The following is a 12,617-nucleotide window of genomic DNA, read 5'->3' on the forward strand; positions in this document are numbered from 1 at the left end:
GCAATGCTCAGCCTTGTAGCTCCTAGACTCCGCACAGAGAGTGTTTTATTTCCTTCTCTTCTGAAGCCAGTTTTAAACTTAAATATATGCAGGAAAAAAAATCGATTCTCCCATTGGGCAATCTAAAAAGTCTGGCAAGGATACAAGCAGCCCTTGTTACTTGGACCAGGATCTGAGGCAAGGCTCCTTCCCCAGAGGAGGACTCTGGAATAACTGTCCCTTTTACCAGGGCTGGCACAGCTCCAGCGAGAGCTGAGGGAACAGATTAATAACACCTGAGGGCTCCTAAGAGTGGGGAGTGGGGCCTCCCAAAGTCATCGAGTCCTGCTAGCTGCCTTCATTCTCCCCCCAAACCATTCTAGATCAATTAGCCTAAAATCCATCAGTCCTTAAACACCTTCTCCCACCTCCGTAGGAAAGAAGTCTTTCTCACTCCGCAGTTCCCGGAACTTTCTGCCTCTCATTTCTAAAAGCTTGCTTTCCACTTGGGTATTAGAGATGGCCCAGCTGAGAAGCAGGCTGTTAGGATTTTCTTCACAGTCAGGCACAGGGAGCCCCGGGATTCCTGAGCCTACACCAGAAGGACCCCAGGTTAACCCTGAAGTGGGGGTACACTCATTCATTGAGCAAATCTTTAGAGAGCACCTTCTAATTGCCAGGCTTGATGTAGGCCCTGGAGATATACCAGTGAACCAGACAATTCTCCTTGCTCTCACGAGCCTACATTCTAGTAAATGTAAACAAACAAAATAAAAATTAAATATGGTATATTAGGAAGTGATGATGGCTATGGAGAAAAGCAAAACAGGAGTGGGAGATAGCCAAGGAGGCTGATAGGGACATGAGGACCCAAGGGGATCCAAATCGGTAGTAGGCCCTTGGGTAGGGTTGTCTTGGCCTGAATGCCACTTCTCCCCTCCCCCCCGACCCTACACTTTTACCAAGAGCTCCTTCTGATGCCTGCTTTTCTTCTTTTGATGCTTCTGTTCTTCTCATTTCCTTCACCAGCAAAAACTGTGCCTCTGTCTCTATCTTTTAAATTCTCCTGATATTCAAGGTCCAGCTCAAGCCCAGGCTTTTTGCAGCTCCTCTGAAGTATACAGACCTCTCCCTTCTCTAAGCTACAGAAAAACATTAAGCCGTACAAGTGCTACTTGATCTTATCTTGTCTTTTATTGTTCTGTAAGTGCTCCTTCTATACCGTTCTCAACGCATTGAAAGTTGCGACAGAAGGAGGCTGAGATCTCAGCATGTGGTTTTGAATATAGGACGCCTTTGGTAAGCATACCTGCTGTCTAGTGCAATTTGTAAGAGTCAACTCCTCATTCCATTCTGGGAAGCTGTGGCTTTCTCTACTCAAGCTCTGAACCTCTCTCTCTCAGCAGAAACTTTGCTAGGGTCCATCTGATATGAATTTGCTCAGTTTTCCCTCTCCTCACCTCAAAATGTAATCTCTATTTTCAGCATCTCTCTGCTGTTTAAGAAGAGTTAGTGCTAATTCTTGTCCAGGACTAACTTAACTGCTTCATCTACACTTTCCCACCGTGGCCACTCATGTGGTCTGGGAGATTATTCTTTTCATTATCCAGAAATTCTTGTTCATTCTCTTAAAGTACTGGCTCCCTCTTCCTAGCATCCAAGCAAATTGAAGTCTTCTCTATTGAAAATAAGGAAAAATCTTGATACTTCCTCCTCAAGCTGCTACCAAGCCATTTAACTGTTAGAACATGGACTCTTGAACCAGATTGCCCATAGTTTAAATACCAGTTCTGTTGTTGCTAACTGTTGCTTTGGGCACTTAGCCACTCTGTGTCTCAGTTTCCCCATCTGTAGAAATTGGGATAATAATAATAACAACTTTCTCATACTGTAGTGTTGAGAATTAAATAACATAATTTTTGTAAACGGCTTGGAACAGTGCCTGACACATTGTAAATGCTAGGTGAGTGTTTGTTAATTTAAATAAATAACTATTAGGCATTAGCTATTATTATTTCTTTCATTTCCTTGGTCCTATTTCTTCCTGGAGTTACCAGCCAATCCCTCTATTGTCTTTCCTCACCAAATTTCTCAAAAGGCTAGTTTACAATGCACTTCCTCCACAAATTGTCTGCACTTCCTCATGTCTCTTTCAGTCCTCAACCCGCTGCGTCTTTGAAACCACCTTCTTCAAAGCTGCCCGTGGCCTCTTAAGCTGCCAATCCAAAGTCTCTTTTCATTCATTTGACTTCTAGTCTCTGACTTGGAATCTCTGCCTGCCTTTGGTTTTTCTGTCAATCCAGTTTCTCCTCAGCCATCTCCTCTCCATGTACTCCACCCTGTAATGCAGGCCTTCCCAAGGGTTCCTCTCGGCCTCTTCTCAGGCTACACCCTCTCCCTGGGGGTGTAGTCCACACTCCTTCTTCAGTGATTGTTTACATGCCATTGGCTGGCATACCTATTAGGCCTGACATTTTCCCCCTGAACACCAGCCCAAAAGCCTGATTGGCCAGACAGATAGCTATCCTGTCAAATACTCGGTTACAACACGAAAATCTTCTGCCTCTCAGGTATTGCTTCAGGTCTCTGTTTTGGCACTCAGTTGTAAAGCTAGAAACCTCAGAGTCTTTGTTGTTCTGTACCTGAGTGTGCCTTTGCATTTTACAAATCAGTTGGTGCATCCCTTAGCTCGGTTGGTCCTCACAACCCTGAGAGAATCATTTGATTAAGTGATGTAGTAAGTCTTAATCTGGATGAGTCTTCTTTTCCAAAACTGACAGAATGGACATATTTGCCAGTCCTTTAAGAAAGAGCGGTATAATTGCTGTTCACAAAGCAAGAAAATGAAGCTCACAGAGGTTAAGTCACTTGTCCAAGGTGTTGGAAGTGTCAAATGCTATAGTATGTATTATGAAAGCTGAATAAAACATCATCTAATGCAAAATTTCCATAATTACTAATAAAATATTAAATTATTGGTGATAAATGTCCTAAGAGAAGTACTAAGTATACACAAATACAGAGGAGAGGGAAATAAATTTAGTTAGGGATGATAAGGATCTTGGAACAAGAGTAGGATTTTAAAAGACGCACCAGCTTCTCTATCTCTCTTTCTTGTCCCCCATCTTTGATCTGTCCTGTGGACTTGAGTGACCCTTTCTTAGCACTTTCAAGTATTGGCTGGGGGTTTCCTCTAAATGTGATAGACAGATTTGAGGCATCTTTCATAAGGACATTTGGGTATAAACTCAAAAGGTCACCTTTCTCCTGGGGTGTAAAGAGCCAGCCAAGCCTCTGACGAAAGCTCACACAACATCGTCTGCCATGTGAACTGGAAAGAACAAGGGAGGGCGCAGGATGATGAGCCACACGAGCCTCAGTAGCATTTGGGCAAAGCCAAAGTAAGTGTTCCCAAATCATGAACCCAGAACCCACATCAAATCCCCCAGTGGGTGGTATGATGACAGTTGTCTCAGGCTCAGGTCTCTGGAGCATGCTGTTTGGAAGTGACCCTACATGCTGCAATCCATGTGGTGTAGAAAGAGTCTTAGAGAAATCTAGGGTATTTTTTAGGAAGTCCATGGCTACGAACTGGAGAACCAGCTTTGAGGAGAGAAAGAATAGAATAGAGCCTTTTATCCCACTAATGTCAAATCACTTTATTTCCTTTAAGTCCAAGCTGAGATTTATTAGATTGGGTTAAAACAGGTCCTTGCAGACTTTTTGGGTTACTGAACCAGGATATTGTCTGACTTCAGGAAGAAGAAGGTAGTTCAAACAATTTCTCTACTCTGCAGCAGCCATTATCCACATCCAAAAGATCAGTCATTTTTCTGAAGCTTGGTGTGCCCAAAGCCACCCCATTACTATCACAATGGTGCACAGGGTATATGCAGTTTCAATTCTGACTCTTCCACAGAGACAGCAAGACAGAGGAAGTAATTCTCTATCAAAATCAAGTGAAGAAACTACGGGTTAGATTTCAGTTTGATGATTTTCTAAATGACAAGAGGCAAAGTCTAGCAGTTGCCAACCCAATTGGGCCTGGATGGGAGGCACTCAGAAACTCAGTGCCCACCTCTTCCCTAGTCTCTCAAGTGCTACGCTGTCACTAGTGGTGCATGACCATTATTTGATTAAGTGATTGAATCAGTCTTAATTTGCAAGAGTCTTCTTTCCTCAGACTAGCAAAATGGACATACTGCCAACTCTTTTAAAGAACTGTTGTGAGGGTTAATGAGATTATGCTTGTACAGGGCCTGAGTTCCTGCTAAGTAGAAAGCTGAACAAACACTGAATGTAGTCATTATTTAACCTGACTGACATTTCTTTGAATAGTTACTCAATAAGTAGTGATATCATGAAGACCAGGCCTAAAACTGGAACAGCTATGCGCTATCCAGCCACAACAGTCCGTGGGTACTCTCTTCCCTAAAACCGTAGTCACCGACCACAGACGGAGACTTTGCCAGTCTGCTCTGACAGCTATGAAGAGGCTGTGTCACATTTAAGTTCAGATCGCTAAAAGGTCCTGTTCCTGGTGGGCTGGAGAGAGGCCACCTTCTCTGCCTAGATGGCCATCAGATGGTGTTCAGGCAGTGCCCCAGCCTGGGCAGCTCTGTCCCAGGACAGTGGACAAAAGGAATAGAATAAATAGAGCTGACTCCAGCTCCCTAGCAACTTCATAATCTGTTGAAGATATAAGCAAGCTTCATTTCACTAATTGCAATGTTTGAATTAAAAAGTGAGGAGAGGCCACTTCTAGGTCCTAAACTCCACCCTGTGGGCTGCAGTGGGATGTAAAGGACAGGGAGTGGAGGCAGAGAACTGCCACTAAGAGGGAATAATTCTTTTAAGTCTCTGGGTGTGGGGCTATAAAGATCCAGTCTCTTTGAGTAGGACTCACTGGTGTCAGCAGCTTTCCTCAAGCGTCTCCCATCAGCCTCTTCCCTGAGCACTAACACCCTTCCCCCACCCCACCCCTAAAGAACACTAACCTGGAACAACTGGGTCAGAAGAAACTCCTAAAGCTTCTTCCATGGCAGGACAGCTAGACGGTGGGAGGGCCCACTGGAGAGGGCCTCATCTCTACAGCCAAAGGGGGCCAATAGGCTACAGCTGGAAAATGGCATATACTTGTCTAGAATTGTTTACCACTTGCTTCCATTTGAAAAGGAAAACCTAGCCTATGATATCAAAACTGTCATAATCATAACTCTGTAGGGAGCATACTTGACTGATAACTCCAGCTGCTGCCCCTCTGGATGTGCCACCATGTTCATACTGAGTCCACACTTCCTACAGGCTGCTCCCAGCCACTGATGAAGCTCAGGGGAAGCATTGAGGCCAGCCCATTCCTGTAAGACTTGGGACTCCTCCAACAGGTAACTTTGGCTCAAGGACATTCTATCAGCTTGGCCAACCCCTTCTTGGAATTGTGCTGCAGTCCAAGGCTCTTCCTACCCATTTCTCCTTCCTTCTCACGCTCTTCGTAGTTATCAGACCTGCATCATGGTCTGAACGTTCTCCCCATCTTCGCCTCCTCCTTCCCTCTTTGTCCTTCACAGGCATTGGCCCCAATAAATTTCTTCCACTTATCATCCTCTCTTGGATCTGCTTCTAAGAGGACCTGAACTATACAAGCATTAACAACAATACATTGTTATCATTAACAATAATATATCTGTTGCATTCTCTGTGGAGGGTACTAAACCAAGGCTGAGGGACAGAGGAAGAGTACAGAGAGATATAGGCCATGGTCCCTGCTCTCAGGGAGCCTTTCATTGAATAGGTAACATGAGCCCCACAGATACAATGGTAAACAATAAAAAGAAGTATATGCTTCTAACACAATACTGTAATCACTTTTTTACATGACTATTTCCCTTCCTATATCTCAGTGGGACCAGCATTTTTCAAACTGTAAGTCAGACTCATGAGGGGGCTGTAAAATTGTAGCAGTGAGTCACAACCAGCATCATTCGAAATCAAATAGAAGAATGCAGTATACCTAAGTATTATATTGTGAAACTTTTGTACATATATATACACACATATACCCACAAATATATAGGTGTGTAATATATTGTGATGTAAAATGGTTTTTTTAAGTATGCTTTTTGGTCAGGAAGATTGGCCCTGAGCATCTGTTGCATCTGTTGCCAATCTTCCTTTTTTTTTCCCTCCCCAAAGCCCCAGTACATAATTGTATATCCTAGTTATAGGTCATTCTAGTTCTTCTATGTGGGATGCCACCACAGCATGGCTTGAGCAGTGTGTAGGTCCGCAGCCAGGAACTGAACTGTGAACCCGGGCTGCCAAAGCAGAGCATGCAAACTTAACCACTCAGCCACAGGGTCAGCCCCTAAAATGTATTTCTTACTGGAACAATATCGAGAAATTTTGAAAGCTACTGAACTAGACTATGAGCTTTCTGAGGACAGAGATGGTATCATTTTTCAGGGCCATATCCCTAGTACCTAGAGCATGGCCTAATTATGTGTAGGGACTCAATAAATTTTTGTTGACTGTGTGCGCTTTGGATGGTTAATTTTATGTGTCAACTTGACAGGGGTAAAGGATGCCCAGTTTCTGGGTATATCTATGAGGGTGTTTCCAGAAGAGATTAGCATTTGAATTGGTAGACTGAGTAAAGAAGATCACCCCACCAATGTGGGTGGGCATCCTCCAATCCATTAAGGGTATGAATAGAACAAAAAGTCGGAGGAAGAGTGAATTTGATCTCTGCTTGAGCTGGGACATCCATTTTCTCCTGTCCTCGGACATTGGTGCATTTGGTTCTCAGGCCTTCATACTCTGACCTAGACTTACACTATTGGCTCCTCTGGTTTGCAGGCCTTTGGGTTTGGACTAAAACTCCACCACTGGCTTTCCTGGGCCTCCAGCTTACAGTTGCAGACTGTGGGACTCCTCAGCCTCCATAATCACATGAGCCAGTCTCTTATAATAAATCTCTTTCCATATATCTGTGTATATCCTATTGATTCTGTTTCTCTGGAGAAGCCTGACTAATACAGTGCTGTTTAAGAAAAAGAGGCAGTTACTTCACAGAGGAGAATAAATCTGAGTAGACCTTGAGAAAAGGTTTGGATTTAGTAAAATGGAGAGGAAGAGGAAGAAAATGCAGGGACTATGATGTGAGCAGAGATTCAAAGGTCAGGATGCTCATGCTATGTTAGGGAGATTGAGTAGACCAATTAGATTGGCTTAATGTCTATCAATGTGGAAAGAAATAAGGGAGGAAGAAGAAGTTGGCCAGAAATTGATGTCAAAATGGCTAACACACTTCTCCAAGCATGATTTTCTGCAATGATAAGGTGCTAAGGAAATAATGATAATGACAAAATCATACACAGCACTTACACAAGGCATCTTTCAAAGGTCTCAAAGCATGTTGATATGCTGCATTATTCATCTTCCTGATAATTCTACAAGGCAGGTTCAGGGAAGCTATCATCATCTCCATTATATAGGTAAGGAAACCAAGACAGAGGCACTGAGAGTATTTTAGTTCCACATCCCTATAGTGAGCCAGGTGGAATTCTTGGTCTGAAATGCAGTCACTCCGTTTCAGCTATCTTTTCTAGGACCAATCCTCATTGTTAATGTGTGTCCCAGTTCTTATTCTGCATGTGTCTATAGATGTTTCTCTCTTCCAGACTACTAAATGGATTTAAAACTACTTCTCTACCTTGTTCTTTAGTAAGATGGACTGGTATATCTTCTTTTTTAGTGTTACACAGATATTTCTTGCTGATGCCTAAAGTGAAATCTTTGTGTCTAAAGGTAACAGAGCCAAATGATACATGGGTCTTATAGTGAATTTCTAGTCTAATATAGGTTCATTCTATTAGTCTACTGGAGACTTCTGCCTGTGAATTCCATCAATTTCTCTCTCTTTATGCTGTTCCTCTGCTCCACCCCTGTCCCCAATAAGACATGATCCAAATCTAGTGAAGGCAACTGCATGGTCCCCAAACCTCTTTAACTTCCAGTTATTGCCTTTTGTTCTTCATGGCCCACTGTAGCAAACTGGATCTCCTGTCCAAGAGCTCCTTAGAGACCACTTTACTTATTCTGAGGACAGATGTGAGGGTCAGTTATGGTTTCTCTTGATTTGCTCAGAACTCAGTTGAACATCAGCCCAGTCTTTGACATCTTTCAGGCCACCTGAGCTTGCCAAGCGTCTCCTGGTCATGTCGTGCCTCTTCTTGCTTTGCATGGCCAATTGATATTCCTCCCATTGATTGGATGCAGACCTCTATTGTGTCAGGCTCATTCATGTTAAGTCAACAACATGTGCAATGTCATGATTGGCATGATTTGTACTTTATTTCCTAGCTCTTCCTGAGCTAAATTGGTCATGCTTAATGCCCAAAGAGCAGCATAATATATCAGAAAGAGCAGGGACTCTGGAGTCTTGCAGACCTGGGTTTCTGGTTCTGCTGTGCCTACCGGCTTATAACTACAGACTTGGCCTTTAGGTAACCCCTTTGAGTCTCAGTACACTGCTTTAGTCTTTCTCTACAGTGCCTAGCAGGGTCCTAGACACATAGTACACGCGTAATTAGTGGCTGTTGACTTGATTTGACTAAACCTGCTTATAGGACATTGTAGCAAGTTTAAAGCTTATCCTTCTAAGCTGTAGCTAGGTCAAACCCATCAGTGAGAAAAAGAGACACTGGCCATAGAAATGGTTTCTGCAGTAGCTGAACACTAGTTGATACTTCCTTTCCTCTTCCAGCTCTCCTAGACATAAGGCCTTCCTCCTACCCAATAGAGCATTCTCTGGAGTTGAATGAATTTATAGGCTCGTCTGGTATTAGAGGGTGGGTCACACCTCTTAGGGAAACTCCTGAAGATCATATCAGAGCCCTGTTCCTCCCTTATGATACCTACGTGACTGGCATAGGAAGAAATGGAAAACTGAAAGAAACATATCCTTAAAGCCTAAGGCCAAGTGCAATGGTCCCCACAACCATGCGCTTGCCTGGTATTTCAACGGGAGGAGCAGTGGTAGAAGACCAGCAGTACAAGGCCCTGTGCCAAATGCAAGGATGCCAGCATGGTCCCTCCCTTCCTCGCTAGCTCTCCCATCAGTTCCCTATATATATTCCAAGATCCAGACATGCTGAACTACTTGCGATTTTCTCAAAGTGCCTGCCTGTTTTTTGCCTCCAGGCTTTTGTAGATGCTCTTAGTCTGTCTTCCTAGAATGCCTTCTCGTGCCTGACTTCATGCTACTTACCCTTCTGGGCTCAGCTTGGTATCAATTCCTCTCCTGTTAGAAGTCTTTTTCCTCATCACCAACCCAGACGATGCTCTCATAGTACCTTCTCCCTATCTTCGTACGTGACATGTGATGTTGCAATTGTTTCACTTGACTGTCTCCAGGAAGATGATGACAATGATAACATAGATGCTATCTATTGAGTGCTTACTACATTCCAGGTACTATACTTTACGTCATTAATTATCACACCGGTCTTGTGAAATAGGACTATTATTCCCATTATATAGATGTGGAAAATGAAGCTTAGAAATGTTACCAAACCAGGGTCATTTTACCTGCCAGATGACATGCCCATCACCTAGACAATGAGTTTGCAGCAGAGAAAGAGTTTTTTCACAAGGGAGAAAAAAAAATCTCAAGTCTGCCTCCCCCAAAATGGGGATTAATGATATTTATAGGATAGAGGGGCAGGATGGTCTGAAGTATGGGAATAGATTGTTGGAGGTAAGGAAGAGTGACGTCGCTGATGATCTATGCAGGCACAGTCAAACTTCATGGGAAGCATGTTCACAAAATGGTGGCATTAGCATGATTTGAGAGTAGAGTTTTTGACCCACTGATGTCAAAGGGTCACCTATCGGTCACCTATCTGCACAGGCCCAGTTGATGAGTTGGTGGTCTTAACTGGACTGAACTGGACAAGGAGTCAACTCTCAGTTCAGAACTCTCAGTTCAGAAAATCATAAGCACCTGTTACCATGGTGACCCAAGTGTCAGAGATGTTATCTACAGGGTGGGATTTGGTAATGCAGTATCTAACTACTTTTGCAAACAGACAACTGAGTATAGTTAAAGCAAGTTTGCCCCCGATTTCAGAAAGGCTTTGTCCACGTTTATATGGTTAATAAGAGGTAGGGTCAGGATTAGAACACAGGTCTGTCTGACTATAAGTCTGATTTTCACCACTACATCATGCAGCCTCACATTGGGCCGAGCACAAGCTAAAGGCAGAGGCCACACCTTTCATCTCTGTATCCTCAGTGTCTAGCACAGTGACTGGAATGAAGTAGCTGTTAGTAGGTGCTCAAAAAATGTGTTTGATAAATCAATGAATGAATGGCAATGAATTGCCATTGCCATTAGCTTTAACTGAGTCCTGATAATCTCAGTATATATTTCCTGGCCCTAGATACTCATTTGAGAGAATCAGCTAAGTCTGAAGTAAAAAGATATGTCAAGGACAGCAGCAAGAGAATATTTTGTAACTTGGCTATGAATATATTAGATATGATGGACTGGGCTGAGTTACTGAGATAGAAAGCTATAAAAAGCAGGTCAAGCAGCCAATGATGAAATAGATACACATAAATTGTATTTACTCCCAGGAATTCCCACAAAGGGATTACAGAGTTTAAAATTCTGCTGAGGTAGGGCCTTGGGCAAATAGCTTGGCCTTATTTGCACAATAAACAAGTGGTCCCCAGTACAAACTAAACTTCTCAGCCAGGCAGGTGCTTGGGAAGCAGATCTGGACTCATAACAGGTTTGAAGCGGTTTCTCTGTTGGAGTAGGAGGAAAGAAAAGACCATTTTTGGTGGAAATAATAAACCTGAGGAGAAGAGGCTTAGAAAGGCTTTGTCTACATTTATATAGTTAATAAGAGGCAGGGTCAGGATTAGAACACAGGTCTGTCTGACTGTAAGTCTGATTTTCACCACTACATCATGCAGCCATCCCTGGTTAACCCATCCACGGCCACCAGTTGATTAGGGTAGAGTCTAGACTTGAATCTGCCACTCCTCTGAGTTCTCCTTGTCTCTCAAGCAGTGCTTCTTCTCTGTAGAGGGCAGACCTCAAGGACCTGGCAGTAAGCTTCCTTCTTGAGCAGTCAATAAGAGATCGTTTCTTCTTGTTCTTTGGGGAAATTCCTCCCATAAAAAAGAAATATATCTTTGTCAGTTTCATGGAATTTGAATTTCTCATCTTGGCTGGGTCCCAAGCCCCCTTTTTAACATTGACTTTCATCAAAATTAAGTACAAATAGATCCTAACACAACTCATGAAAATGTCATTTTTCCTGCTTGGGTAAAATAAGAGGCGATGTACCAACTGAAACTGCCCAATTCTTCTCAAGCAGAAAATACACAGCAATCTCAGAGCACACTTATTGTCATAGTATTTGTCTTCTCTTTCCAGTCTTCTCTAAAGGTAGGTCGCTTCTCTTAATGCTCTGTGGCTTTAGATAAATTACATGTTTTCTAGTCAGAGCTGGGCCTCGGCGTGTTTGTGACATGGTTTTTGTTAGAGGTGAATCCTTTCTCAGTGCTCTAATCTGTTACCCCCTGAGTTTGCTGTTGTATCTCCCTTAGATTTTCTTTCTTCAGTTATAATGATCTTACATTTGGGTTCCAGGATGACAGGAAATCATAAAACTCCAAGCTTGGGAGTTGCTTAGGCAGTTGATAGGTGGATCTGAGAATGAACTTCTATAGAACGTGTCTAAAATCATTCATTCATTCGTTCAACATTTATTGAATATGTAGTATATGCCAGGCGGAATGCTAGGGGGTTAAGGATATACATAAATAAGAAATTTCTCTACTGTCAAGGGGGTTAAGTCCACTGGAGTGGAATTTTTGCTTCATGGTTTAGTGGAATTCCTACTTTAAAAGTCATTTGGTGGTTACCACGGGCTGGGGGTACAGGGGAGAGTTGGGAATACATTGTTTAAGGGTACAAACTTGCAACTAGTACGTAAGTCCTGGAGATCTAATGCACAGCATAGCGGTTACAGACAACAGTACAGTATTTTAAACTTCAAAGTTGTTAAGAGACTAGATCTTAATTGTTCCCACCACAAAGAAAGAAATGATAATTGTGTGACATGATAGAGGTATTAGCTAATGCTAAGGCGTTAATCATATTGCAAAGTATAAACGTATCAAATCAACACATTGTACACCTTAAATGTATACAATGTTATATGTAAATTATATTTCAATTAAAAAAAGTTATTTGGTTTAATTTCAAATCAGAATACATTCAACCACTGAGGTTACCTACTTTGGAGGACCAAATTGCTGCTGTGGGGTTTGGATACACATGCATTGATTTTAGTAAAACAAGTTAACCTAAAATTTTAGGAAAATTATAAAGCAACTACTGAGATGCAAAATGAATACATCAGGTAAGCGTGTCTACTTATTAGAAAGATTGATTCCTGACTGGTAGAGTTAGTGGCATAGAATCTTGATGATTGATTCCTGTATTGAGAGTAGATAGTACATATGAAAGTAGCTTTACATTTGTAAATGGAAAATACAGCTATTGTTATTGTTACATATTGACCTTATTTAGGGTGGCACTTCAAAAATCTATGACAGTG

Source organism: Equus caballus, chromosome 5 (assembly GCF_041296265.1).
Source record: "Equus caballus isolate H_3958 breed thoroughbred chromosome 5, TB-T2T, whole genome shotgun sequence".
Taxonomy (NCBI): domain Eukaryota; kingdom Metazoa; phylum Chordata; class Mammalia; order Perissodactyla; family Equidae; genus Equus; species Equus caballus.